The 12,039-nt window shown below is 58.1% G+C and overlaps 1 protein-coding gene across 1 annotated transcript in view; it reads right to left on the bottom strand.

The window, feature by feature from the left end:
• The window catches only part of MARK4 (microtubule affinity regulating kinase 4), a 58,718-nt gene that overhangs the window by 43,145 nt on the left and 3,534 nt on the right, over positions 1–12,039 (bottom strand). The window lies entirely within an intron of this gene.

The raw sequence follows: 12,039 nt of genomic DNA, 5'->3' as shown, positions 1-12,039 counted from the left end.
AAGCGACATGTCGTGAAACGTGGCCGTAGCCGATGCTTGTGCTCTTGTGGAATGGGCTCGTACCCCAAGGGGCAGAGACAGTCCTGACAGCCGATAGCAGAGCGTAATGTGCGCCGAAACCCACTTAGAGATCCTCTGTGTGGAGATCGCCTGCCCCTTAATCCTGTCAGCTATCGCCATAAACAGTCTAGGGGACTTGCTGAATGGTCAAGAGAGTGAAGGTGCCGCTCCTCTGCCGAGGCGCAAGGCTTTGGAAAGATGGCAGGTAAGCGTACGGGCTGGTTGACATGAAAACAGGATACAACCTTTGGCAGAAACTTGGGTGCAGACACAGAGAAACCTTGTCCTTAAGGAACGTGGGATCCGCTGTCATGGCCCCCAGTTTGCCTACCGTGAGATGGGTAGTAATAACTACCAGGAAGGCGGCCTTCATGGAAAGGAGAGACAGGGAGCAGGAGGCCAGAGGTTTGAAGGGTGATTTCACTGAGGGTGAGAGGACGAGGGTGAGATCCCATTGGGGGGTGATAGGTTGAACAGGTGGACAGGTCCGAAGGAAGCATTTCCAAGACCTGCCAGTCAAGGGGTGCATAAAGACATACTGGCCCTTCACAGGGGATGGAAGGCACAGATGGAGTTGCCCGATGCCTTCAGGGACAGAGGGCAGTCCAGAAGAAGGGGAACATCCACATCCTCAGGGGAAAAACCCCTCTGCCGGGCCCTTGAGGGGAAACCCTTCCACTTGGCCTGATAGGAGCCTCATGGCCTCTTTCCTGCTACTAGAAAGGATGTCGTGCCCTGCCGACGAACAGTCCCATTCTTGTGAAGATGCCCACCCGAAAACCAAGCTTTTAGGGGGAGTGTCTGTGGATTGGGATGCCTGATCCTACCGCTGTGTTGTGCGAGCAGTTCCGGGAACACTGGCAGTGGAAGCGGGGGTGGGGGACACGCTGACATGTGGAGCAGGAGAAACCAGAACTGGCGAAGCCAAAATGGGGCAGTTAGAATAACTGTGGCCCTCTCCCACCTGATCTTGTGGAGGATGTGAGTCAGGAGCAGTTGTGGGGCAAAGTTGTACGGGGTCTGGTCCAACTGGCAGAGGACGAGGGCATCACCTTGGGAATGGTCGCGGAGGCCCACTCTGGAGCAGTACGGGGTGCATCTGCTGTTGGTGTGGGAGGCAAAGAGGTCCCTGGTTGGAGTCTCCCATCGGGCGACAATGTCGCTGGCTCAAGTGTTGTGCAGTGCCCATTTGTGTTCGGCCATGAATTTCCTGCTCAGAGAGTCCGCAATCACGTTCTGAGTCTTGGGAAGACAGGCTGCTGACAACAGGATCTAGTAGGCGATGCACCAGTCCCATAGACAAACCACTTCCACACAGAGCGCTGGTGCCACGGGCCCCTCGTTTGTGGATGTAACAAATGGTGGTGACATGTCACTTCTGACATGACAAGAACATGACGGGAGCAAACGGAGGCGAGAAATACGCGGCACGCCCTTCACATCGCCCGAAGCTCCAGGATGTTGATGAGCATCCTGGATTCCCAAGCAGCCCAACTCCCATGTCACATGTTCGCCCATGTGGATGCCCCATCTGGCGAATCCATGACGATGGCGAATTGTGCTCTGAAAGGATGGAAGGAAGGGTTTCCCGGTGCAGAGTGACCCAGGTCCATCCACCAGTGGAGGGAGAAGAGTAACTCTGGGGGGCGGGGGAAGGAGGAGTGTCAACAAGAGGCCCATGGTATGTAGCAAGGGAGAATAGACCCTTTGGAGCCACAGCTAGAGTCAGCGAAGGCAAAGATGAGCGAAGGCGGTGACGGACATGCAAGCCACCACATGGCCAAGGAGGGAAAGGCAAGTCTGGACGGTAACAGAAGGACTGGTGACCACCTTGGCAATCAGCTCTTGGTAGGTAGGCTTGTGCTGAGATTGCATCATGCGGGCTCCTATGAATTCTAGTGACTGTGTGGGATCCAAAGTTGATTTTTCAATGTTAACGCTCACCCTAAGGGAGGGGAGGAGTCTGAGCAGCATGGAGGTTGAGGCTCGAGCTTCCCTTTTGCATGCCGCTGCTAGCAGCCAATCGTCGAGGCAGGGCCCCCTGACATTGGAGGTGGGCTCCACTACAAAAAAACCCAAAAACCCACAGAACAGCGATAAGTCCAAATGGTAACATGGCCTACCGCAAACCTCGGGAACCTTCTGTGGGTTGGGTGGAGGTCTATATGAAAATGGGCATGCTGCATATTGAGAACCGTAAACCACTGGCCTTTTTCCAGCGACGATATGATGGCTGCTAAGCTAAGCATATGAAACCTGGGCTCGTGTAGGAACTGATTGAGAAGACGCAGGTCCACAATTGGTCTCCGTCCGCCATTCTTCTTGGGTACGAGGAAATACGTGGAATAGAATCCTGCGCCCTAAGAAGTCATCGGAACAGGTTCTACCGCTCCCCTCTGCGGTACGGAATCCACCTCTAGGGCGAGGATACTGCCGTGAGAGTGGTCCCTGAGGTGGGGGCGCGGGTGAGGTAGCATCATGAACTCGATTGTACAGCCATGTCAGATGACATCCAGGACCTACTTGTCCTTTGCTATCGCACACCAAGCTGGTAAAAGGAGTGCTAGGCGCTCCCCAGACGGGGTGGGTCAGGTGCACGGTGGGAGGCAGCTCTCTTGGTGCCCTCCAAAATATCGCCTTTGCGAAGACTGAGCATGAGATGTGGAAGGCTGTGATGGGGAGCCTGGAGAATGGGGCTGTTGGGTCTTCTGTCATGTGCGAGGAGGCTCATCGGCGGTCGATGGAAGAACTGAGGTGTTCTGAATCCTTGGCAGCAGGTGGAAGAACTCGTGCTTGGGTGCTAGTACGTAAATACCCAACGATCGTAGTGTGACTCTGGAATCCTTGAGGGAGTGGAGGGAATTGTCGGTTTTCTAGCTGAAGAGATGAGATTCATCAAAAGGGAGATCCTCTGAGGTATTCCTCCTCCTGACGTCCCCATAGCCACTGTGCACGAAGAGGTGTCTGCCACATCCACCGAGGCCTGGAATGTCACCCTCCCAATGAATCTGTCCTCCTCTAAGACAGTGGTTCTCAACCTTTCCAGGCTACTGTCCCCCTTTGAGGAGGCTGATCTGTCTTGTGTACCCCAAATTTCACCTCACTTGAAAACTACTTTGCTTACAAAAATCAGACATAAAAATACAAAAGTGTCTCAGCACACTGTTTCTGAAAAATTGTCAGCTTTCTCATTTTTACTATATAATTATAAAATTAATCGATTGGAATATAAATATTGGACTTACATTTCAGTATATCGTATATAGAGCAGTATAAACAAGTCATTGTATGAAATTTTAGTTTGTACTGACTTTGCTATGTAGCCTGTTGTAAAGCTAGGCAAATATCTAGATGAGTTGATGTACCCCATAGAAGATTTCTGCATACCCCCAGGGGTACACATACCCTTGGCTGAAAACCACTGCTCTAAGATAGTCTGAAAGCAGGCAGAAGCCTCCTGGGAAGCTTGTCTGCAAAGTCCACGAACTTGCCATAAGTTATAAAGTGACATTTAGCAAATATTGCCAGGTAATTGGAAATCCGGAATTGAAGGCTGGACGAGAAGACTTTGCGACCCAAGAGGTCCAGTCACTTACCCTCCTTGTCTGCTGGGGGGAGTGGGGTGTTCTTGCCTGGCCTGCTCCATCACTGCTTGTATCACGAGGGAATTGGGTGGTGGGGTGCGAAAACAGAAACGCAGACCTCTTCACCAGTACATAGTACCTCTTCTCTGCCCCCTTGGGGGTGGGTACACAAGCGGCTGGAGTGTGCCAGACAGCTCGGGTTGGTTGGAGAATGGCATCATGGATCAGTAGAGGCACGCTGGTTGGTACCAAGGCATGGAAGGTGTCAAGAAGGTGGCGTTGTTTGTCCTGTACCTCCTTTGGTGGAATGGGGAGGGCCTCAGACACTCTGCGTAACCGGTCCTCGAACTGGTTGTCAGCCGGGAGCGAGGAGGGAACTGAAGACACAGCCGTGTCTGGAGAGGACGAAGGGAACTGCTCCTGTTCCTGAAGTACTGTTGGAGCCAGGCTGAGTGGCTCATCCTCCAACACCGATTCCGAACGCCTACTCAGTGACAGCTGGAGCCGTAGCTGCTGGACCTACGGGTGCAGGGGGAGCTGCAGCACGCCCAGGCTTGAAGTGGTTCCCATCATCTCCAGGGTTTACAGTTTGGTTCAATGGCTCTCAGCACCCCCACTGTAAAAACTGTTCCAGCACCCCTGGCTGGAGAGGAGAGATGGGGGACTCTTCCCTTGCTGAATGGGAAGGTTCCAGAGGTGGATACGGAGGCCAGGACCCCCAGTATGGCCAAGGAGATGGATCCGTCGGATGGTGCGGAGGGCCCCAAGGAACTGGGCACCAGAGGCTCCTTTCTTGGGGAAACAGAGGGTATTGCCACGGAGTTGGTGGAGCCTTCGGCTATTCATATCGACGGTAGGGGAGGAGCAGTCCCTGCCCTCTATCTGAATCCTCCATCGCTGAGAAGTCGGATGGTGATACCGGCGGAACTGTATAAGCCATAGGGGAAACAAAACCCGAAGAAGGTAAGTCCAGGGTAGGAGAGGGTACATCCCCAGGCACCGGCTGAAATGGAAGATGTGGACATTTCGCCTCCTCCAAAGCAAAGAGTTCATGAGGCCCGAGTGCTGACTCTAGCCTCCCTAGCATCAGCGGTACGTGATCCAGTCGGAACCAGAGCCAGAACGGAGCACTGCCTTGGAACCGAAGGTTCCCTTGACTCGCGGGTGCCGACCTGGAAGGTGTATGTGGCTCGGTGGATAGAACTGGCAGATCCGACACTCTCTGTGACTTCTTGTGCTTGTGAGCCTTGGAACAAGCCGCTTCCCTGTGGCTGGAACTCGTGGAAGGCGCGTTCTTTCTTGGGCCTGGACGAAGATTCCCTGCCATGCTTACGCGCATGCTTCCCAGCCTCACGACTAGGCCCCAGCATGGGTCCATAGCACTGGTCCCGGCCGAACCGCACTGGGTCTCCGTGGCAGGAGGCGCACTCCTGGGTTTCTCAGGCTGATGTACTGGGGGGCGGGGGGGAATCCCAGGCCTGGACCTGACTGCAGCCTCATGGCAACCTCCATAAGGTGGTTCTTGAGGCGGAGAGCCCGACCTGCCCGGGTACAGCTTGGGAAGGAGAGGTGGATATAGCACCTGGAAGCAATGTGGGCTTTGGACAAGCAGCATGGGCAGCGCTGCCTCATCACTGACCGAGAATGAGCCAGGCAGGAGGTGCAGATCTTGAACCCCTGCATCTTCTGCATAACCCAGTACCCAGGCCTGGGTGCTTGGGGGAGGGGGGGCGGGACCAGTATAAATGGCATCCCAAAGTCCTTAAAATCCTAAAACAACTACGACTAAAACTACAGTAAAAACAACAAATTAACTATGCACACATACACAAAGAAAGACTTTTTAGTTAAGTGAGAGATGAGACGAGAGGCTCCGACCCAGACCACGCGGCGGTGAGATGGAACTGAGGGCGTGGTCGGTCCGCCCCACCCTTTATCACCTCGGATGAAACCATGAGGTGGAGCAAAGGTGCATGCGAGGACCAATGGATGCCACTACTTCCAAATTCTCTGGCTCCGGGCACATGGCGCTTGCGTATAACCCTTCACGGAATTCAGATAAGGACCAGCACTCCAAGAAGAACATGATAATCCCTTCTGGCATTGAAGCCTATGGCTCTATGAAGCGGTCAGGGGCTGGGCACAGGGATCATGCTTTGTCCGTCCGTCCATCTCCGGGAGAGACCATTCCCGCCTAGGAGGAGCTAGTGAGTCAAGGGCCACTGCAGGCAGACCTAACCCCAGCCCTGAAGTGCAGCTCATGTGGGCGTGGGTCTGAGATCTGGCCTATGGAGCCAGGAGAGCCCGTGCTAGCAGGGGGCACTGGTGCCAACCAGCCAACTCCAAGTGAGCAGTGGCCAGCCACCTCCAGCCCCAGCCTGTGATTCAGCCAGGCGAGTGGTGTCAGAGTGTCTGTCCTATTTGGGCCCATGTGCAAAGAGCATGGCTGTGCCAGGCCTGTGCCCCGCCAGACAGAGCTGGGCTGAGCCAGCCCCAGGGCCAGAACGAGTTACTGTTGTCTGCTGCCCCGGTGCCATGGAATGGGCTGGCATCTGTGCTGACGCCCCAGCCAGCCCTGGGAGCTGGATCTCAGCCTGGATTGGCCTAACAGCAGCCTCTGAGCAGGGCCTTCACCGCAGTCTGCCCTGGTGCTCAGCTCTGGTGCTGGTGCCTCCTGCCATGGGCTATGGGACTCCCACGGGGAAGAGGGAGGGGCTGAATCAGGACCACACCAGGCCGGGGCAGCTGGGAGTCCCCAGACCCACACAGGAGCAGAGGGGAGGGGGTAGCGTTCATGGGGCCCAAGTTTGCCAGGAGCAGCCAGCGTGCCCCTCAGAGAGAGCCAACGACACTGGCAGCAGCCTGGGTGTTTTGCGCTCAGCAGTTGGCTGGGCCTGGACATGCTGAGACAAGAGTGAGCAACGGCCCAGCAAAGCCCGGGGCTGCCACGCAGCACGCAGATGGCTACATGCCACCGGGGGGGGGGGGGGGGACAGAGCAGCAGGGTGGGGCTCTAGCCTGCCCCCCATCTCCAGGTGGGCTTCACTGCCAGCACTGTCTCCTCCCCCGCAGCCCCACGCCCCAAGGCTAGCATGGAGCTGGACCCCAGGGCCAACAGGCAGCTGGGGAGGGGAGTTTGCCTGCCCTGCCACCCTCCGATGGGTAAACTGAGGCCTCCAGCTCCAGCTGCTCCAGCCTGGTGCAGCAAGGGAAAGACACGGTTGCTTGGCATGGCTCTCACGTGCAGGGGTGGCGATACTGAGAAAGCTGGTATGCCCCATTCCGGGGCCGCAGGACCCCCCATCCTGGAGCCAGGGCCGCAGGAACCCCTCCCATCTTGGCACCCCCCCCCGATCCCAGAGCCAGCGCCACGGGAATCCCTCCAATCTTGGTCCCCCCCCATCCCAGAGCCAGCGCCACGTGAACCCCTCCAATCTCAGTGCCTCCCCATCCCAGAGCCAGCGCCGTGGGAATCCCCCCCATCCCAGAGCCAGCAACCCCCCATCCTGGCGCCACGGATGCCAAATCCCCAACGCATAGGCAGTATTTCAGGGTCCCCATCCCAGCACTGGTGCCATGGAAACCCCCATGACAAAGCTGGGGGGCTAAACCTCCCCAGATAACTCTGCAACAGCTCAGAGATCAGTTGCTCGGCTCTCCTGAGGATGCAGCCCCCCGGCTCCTCCCCAAGAAGGCAGCAACACTGCCCTGCCCAGGGAGGGTAACCCAACCCCCTCTGCTCACTCCCAGCTGCCTCCTGGCTAGCTCGGCAAGCACCCCGCCATCTTGCCAGCCAGAGCTGGGGCCCGCTAGCCTAGATTCGGCCTCCAACGCCCGCTGCGCCTCTGAGGAAGGCCTCCCCTCCCCATCAGCCCCAGAGCAAGCCCTGCTCGGCAGGCGTTCGGGCCTAGAGCCGGACCAGTCCTGGGGGTCGCCTGCACCACAGGATGCTGCAGCTGTCCCTAGCCAAGGCAGCGAGGGCATTTGGGGTTCAGGTCAGCCTTAACCCCCCTCGTGTTAGGGGCTGGGGTGAGCCCTCTTATCTGCTGTTCTGCCGGGATGCCTGGCAGGAGCCTGCCAACAAGGCCAGAGCCTAGCATCTCATGTAAACGCCACTGATTGCTGGTGCCACCTGCACTCCCCTTTTCTCGCTCCCCTCAGACCAGCAGGCGAGAGCAGCCCTCCCCACACTAGCCACACAGCTGGGGACAAGCGAGGACAAGGGAGAGAGGGCAGCTCTCCTGGGGGAAACACACATCCCACCCCCCCAGCCAGGCCCTGCGGAAGGAGACCCCCCCCCCCCCAGCGTGAAGAGCATCGGGGAAACGACCATAAAAGTCCCCACTGCCCCCCAGCCCAGGCTCCCACGAGCTCTCCCAACCAGGGGCGCCTGAGCGGTCTCTCCACGTCTGCAATCTCTTCCGGATCCCAGGGGCGAAGCTTCCTAAAAGGCCCCTTTCAAAATTAATTTAAGCTCACAAGCTAATTAACGGATTTAGTGGCACTTCTCCGAGTTCAGCCAGTGTGCAAGGGAGGCCGTGCCGTGCGGAACCGGTGGGTCGAGTGCCGGCTTTAAGCGCAGAGCTTGATGTGCCCCGAGGACAGCCCCACGTACAGCACAGCCGTAACGTGCCCTGCCCTGCTGCAGAAGCCATGGAGCGGGTGCCGACTTTTGGCCCAGGCAATGGGGTCACTGAGTGCCGGCGAGCCAGGCCCCAGCCAGGCTGCAAGAGAATGGAGCCCCGGCCAGCAGGCTGAGCTTTCGGAGGCTCATTCCCAACACACTGGCCGGCTCAGGATGGGATAAGGAGATGGGAGGCTGCAGGATCGTTGGCCTTGGATCCGGCCGCTCAGACGCCCACACGGCCCTCGTGCAGAGCGTCTGGCTGGGGCCCAGCGAGCCGAGCCGTGAGCTGAGCTGGGCTGATGCCAATCTAACCCATCCCCTCCACCCATGCTCTAGGACAGGGAGCACCCAACCCAGGCGGCACCGAAGGGCCAGGAGCTGCAAGCGCCAGGAGCGGTAGACACGCGCTGGCAGGGAGATCGCCCCACCCCTAGCCTGCCACCCGCCCACTGTGCTAGGCATGCAGAGGCAGGCGTGTCGGGCTGGACCAGCCGGGGGCATCGCAGAATAGCTTCTCTCTTCCCTGGGCGGGGTGTGGTGGCAGCATGGGCACCCAGACTCAGGTGTAGCTACGGCGGTCCCTGCAGTCCCATGCAGCCCATTCCCTTCGGGCAGCCCTTCTGAAACTCCACTGCCCTGGGGCTGGGGAGGTCACCTGGCAGCACGTGTTTCCCAGCCATACCTGGGGCCTTCCTAGCTGCCAAGGCTGGGGCAGCAGTGCCCTTTCAGGTGGCATCAGCAGCACGCCCTGACTAGCAACGCCCAGATGGTATTTAACCAGGCGGAAGCGAGCAGCCAACACGTGTAAACACAGCACCCTCCCCTGCCCCGGGGCTCCAGGCCCTGCTAGTTAGGGCCTGCTGGCTGACATGGTCCAAAAGCAACTGGGGGTGGGGGGCAGTGCACAGCTGGGGGGGGGGGGTGCCAGGCCCAGACATTACAATGGGAGTGTCAGCTCTTTAAACAGGAAAGACAGGCACCATGCCAATGGCAGGAGGAGCCCAGAGTCTGGGCAGCAGACAAGCGGGGGCAGGGCCCACAGCAGGGCATGGTCTGCTCCCACTGCCCCAGGGAGCTGGGGGATTGACCCAGGCAGGTGGGGCTCAGAGGGCACACACTGTGCTGTGCCCCGCAAGCCGCGTGCTATGGGCTGTTCTCACAGGCAGCACCTCCCCTCGGTCGCAGCAGCGTGTCCCCCCCACTCCGACCACCTCCGCTGCAGCAGCAGGGCTGGTCCCACCCCAGGCCTCCAACAGGGGGCGCTCATGGGCCAGGGCCCAGCCACAGAGCCTCAGGCCAGGGTTTGTAGAAGTGTTAATGGACTTTGGTGGCTCCGTTTCTGGGAGCCCCACAGCCCTGCTGAAGGCAGGGCCCCAGGCCCCTTATGCCCACCCCACAAACAGCCCCTCACTCACTGGCTACTTCCTGAAGAGTTTGGCCTTGGGGCCTGCTCTGACCTGGCAGCATCCCAGCCCCGCAACCCACAGCAGCCACTCAGGAGCCTCCTGGCTGGCCTGAACAATCTCCCAGCCCTGGACCACTGAGCCCCACAGCTCCCCTTATGCCCCTCAATCCCGACCTGCAGCCCCCTGCTATCCCAGCCTTGGAATCCACCCCGCCCCCAGCTCTGCCAGTACCCCTTAACCCAGTGGTCCCCAACGCGGTGCCCGTGGGCGCCATGGCGCCCGCCTAGTGACAAGGGAGCGCAGCCACCGGACACCCCGCCCAGAAGCAAGAAGCGTCGCCGCTGAAATGCCGCCTCTTCTCGGCGGCATTTCGGCAGCTGGTTGTCCGGCGGCCACCACGCTCTTCTGGGAACATGAATACGCTATTGCAACAGAAAGGCTGGGGACCGCTGCCTTAACCCCTTCCCATAGCTCCCTGCCTATCCTGGTTCCCCCAGCCACACAGCTCTCTGGAGGCCTGCAGTCTGCCAGGCCAGTTAAGGCAGAGATGCCCAACGGTACCAAACCCATTGGTGACATGGTCAGAAAACCACACTGGGAACTAGACAGATGCCCTGCTCCATTTCACTGGTGGCATGAGCTGCAGAAATAGCCCAGGGCAGCAGTATCACCCAGCCAGTCCCTAGGGTGCACCGGCCGCACCCACTTGTGGGACCTGGAGCCCAGGAGGAGGGCGATGGGAGCAAGGGCTCCGGGCCCAGTCCCTGACCCTTGGCGGGTGGGCAGTGACGCATCAACGCAGGAACCGGTACCCCTTCACCTCTTCTCCCTTCCCATGGGAGGCAGGCAGCAGTGCATTCTGGGATGCCAAGCACACCCTCTCAGGCAGGGGGAGGGGGACCCCAGCACCCCAAGTGGCCTGAGTCCATACATAATGCACTGGAATTGCTGTGCAGTGACCCGTGTCCCACCACAAGGGCAGCTGAGGCCCTGGGGCTGTGCCAGGCATCATGTCAATGGTGCAGGGGCCAAGTGTGGAGTGGCAGCACGGAGCCACATCCCAGAGAGGGCATGGCCCCCTAGCAGGGAAGGACAGGGTTTGTGCCTTGCCCACCCCACTGCCTCCATGGTGGCAAGATGTCAGCAAGGGGAGTGAGGTACCCAATGCCCTCGGCACCAAGCCCACAGTGTCCCACAGGAGCTTCCTCTCCCTTTGACTTGGACAGAGACTGCTTGGGAAGGCCTTTAGGGCCCAGATTGCCCGCTGCAAGGGCGCTAGAGATGCCATGGCCTTGCTGGGCCGCTCTCCAGCTAGGCACCTCCTGCATCACTGCAGGGCATTCCATCACCACTCTCGTTCCTGCAGCAGCCATGTGAGCCTGGCACATCAGGCAAAGAGTCACTCCTGTGCTCAAGCTAAGCAAGGCCAACCTAATTTCCTTCTCTGACAGGCTTGTTGGCCTAGTAGACGGGGGGGACAGTAGAAGTGACATTTGACCTAGTCTCATAAGCCAGTGGTTTTCAACCTCTTTGCATTTGCACACCACTAAAAGATTTCCAAGGGAAGTGCAGATCTTAGGCACGGCCTGCGGGACTCCATGGACCCCAGGCTGAGAACCCTGTCATGGGCACAGTGGTCTAGATGAAATTACTGTCCAGTGGCTGCACAACTGGGTGAAAGACCAAACACAGAGAGCAGGCTCACTGGGCAGTGGTCTCTAGTGGGGTCCCACAGGGTCAGTCCATATTTTCAGGGATGACTTGGATAATGGTGTGGAGCGAATGGTTATAAACTCTGCAGAGGCCACCCAGCTGGAAGGGCAGGAAGCACTTGGGAGGCCAGGATCAGAATTCAAAGCAACCTTGGCCAACTGGAGAACTGGTCTGAATTCTGAAGTTTATTAAAGACAACTGCAAAATACTTCCCTTAGGAAGGAAAAATCAAACGCCCAAGTACAGAGTGGGGCCTGGCTGGCTAGGTGGCAGAGCTGCTGGACAGGATCTGGGTTCTAGTGGATCACTAACTGAATATGAGTCAACAATGGGATGCAGTTGTGAAAAGGCCAATCTCATTCTGGGTGCATTACCAGGAGTGACATAGGTAAGACACAAGAAGTAACTGTTCCGCTCTGCTCAGCCCTAGGGAGGGTTCAGCTGGACAGCTGGGTCCAGTTCTGGGCTCTGCACTTTAGGAAAGACAGGGACAAACTGGAGAGAGTCCACAGAGCAACAAAAATTATCAAAAGTTTAGAGAACCTGAGCAGTGAGGACAGGTAAAAAACTGGGTGTGTCTAATCCTGAGAAGGCGCTGAGAACAGACGTCAAATACATTCAGGGCTCTTATAAAGGGGATGGAGATAGA

The sequence above is a fragment of the Eretmochelys imbricata genome, chromosome 23, assembly GCF_965152235.1.
Source record: "Eretmochelys imbricata isolate rEreImb1 chromosome 23, rEreImb1.hap1, whole genome shotgun sequence".
In the NCBI taxonomy this organism is placed as follows: domain Eukaryota; kingdom Metazoa; phylum Chordata; order Testudines; family Cheloniidae; genus Eretmochelys; species Eretmochelys imbricata.
The sequence above is the reverse complement of the archived record's forward strand: the minus strand, read 5'-3'. Positions and strand labels throughout refer to the sequence as shown.